The sequence below is a fragment of the Melampsora larici-populina genome (assembly GCF_000204055.1).
Source record: "Melampsora larici-populina 98AG31 unplaced genomic scaffold MELLAscaffold_1, whole genome shotgun sequence".
NCBI classification, from domain to species: domain Eukaryota; kingdom Fungi; phylum Basidiomycota; class Pucciniomycetes; order Pucciniales; family Melampsoraceae; genus Melampsora; species Melampsora laricis-populina.
In genome coordinates this window covers 400464-402071 of record NW_006768765.1, presented here as the reverse complement: position 1 = coordinate 402071, position 1608 = coordinate 400464, and positions in this window count along the sequence as shown.

Sequence of the window (1608 nt, the reverse complement as noted above, 5' to 3'; positions counted from 1 at the left end):
GCCATTGACCGCGTTACGGAGAAGCTTGGAGATGCAGAGTTATGTGAACTGACTGGTGGTACATCAGGTACACTATGAAGCTTCATGGTATCTATGACCAAGCTGGCTGTACTTACTTAATTATTCCAACCTCAGATGAACGAGCAAAACCTCTTGTCAAAATCCGTGTGGCCAAAGGCAAGCTACTTGGTGTGAAGGTCGGCGTTATTGAGCATAAAAGACGAGCTGGTAATGCACGAGGTAATTCCAGTCCGTGCTTCACTTATCTAAAACAAAACCATTGACATGTTCACCGTTCAAAGGTACTAATGTTCAAAAGAAAATGAATACCTTGCGACTATTGAAGAACACTCAGCTACGACGAAAGCATGCTACATATATCAGACTTGCAAAGCAATACAATGAGAAATTCATGCCTACTCCATTACTGCGCACCCCAACTCTTCAAGAGGTTGAAGCAATGGATCTATGCCACCCTTTTCTCAATTTCGGCAGCCTCATTCACTCGACCGAACCTTGGGCTGTAGACGACACAACTCAGGAAGGGATGGAAGCATACATTAGCGTCTGTCGGTGTACCAAGGAGCTTCGCCGCATTGTAAAAGAAGCCAGGCAAATGCTGAACTGGGCTGTTTTGTATCAAGGCAGGATTGACAACCTACGTCAAAATAACACCAATGGTGAGTTGTTATGCTCCTTCATTGAAGATTTGCGCTTGATAATAACCATCAGTTTATGTATCTTGAAGACATAATCCCAACTTGGGCAAATAAAGATATGATGCTGGCAATCACATCTAATTTATCACGGGAAGCTTGGCGGTTATGGCTAAGGTGGAATGGGACCATCATCAGTTTACTGCACGAATCAGAACCTTACAATGTCTGTGAAACAGACAGTGATGATGATTTACAAGAAAAGTGGAGAACCATGGTTAAAAAGTGTCTTGCTGAGTGGGAAATGATGGTACAGGTCCCCACCATTGTCGCTGAAGAGGATGAGATTGGGGAAGATGATGATGATGATGAAATAGTTGAGCATGATGAAGATGAGTTTGATTACCTAGTTTACGAAGATTGATATCTGAAATACATGATCATTCCCACCCTTCCATGCCTCCAACTTTCAACTTATCTTTTGTCAAGAAAGATTAGGTGAGCATGTTATCTGGTATGGATGAACAAGTGTGAAAGTGGAATTCACACGTTGCACAGGTCTACACAAGTGTAGACGGGGTTTTTCCCACTTGTCACACTGTTTTTACATGTGTGAAAGTTTTTTTTAGTATGGTGTTATGTTTTGGGAAGAATTTCACACGTGACCTGACACAACTCTACACAAGTGTGAATGGGGTGTGATTCCTGTGGAATTCATAGGTCGCACCACTCTCTACACAAGTGTGAATGGGGTGTGATTCCCACCTGTATTGAGGACATTACATGTGTAAAAATCTTTTTTCAGCTGGGTGTATTGGTATAGATGAACAGGTGTGAAAGTGGAATTCCCACGTTGCACAACTCTACACAAGTGTAAACGGGGTGTGATTCCCACCCTTCACACCGTCATCACGCATGTCAAAGTGGTTTTTCAGTGTGGAGTTCTGAGATG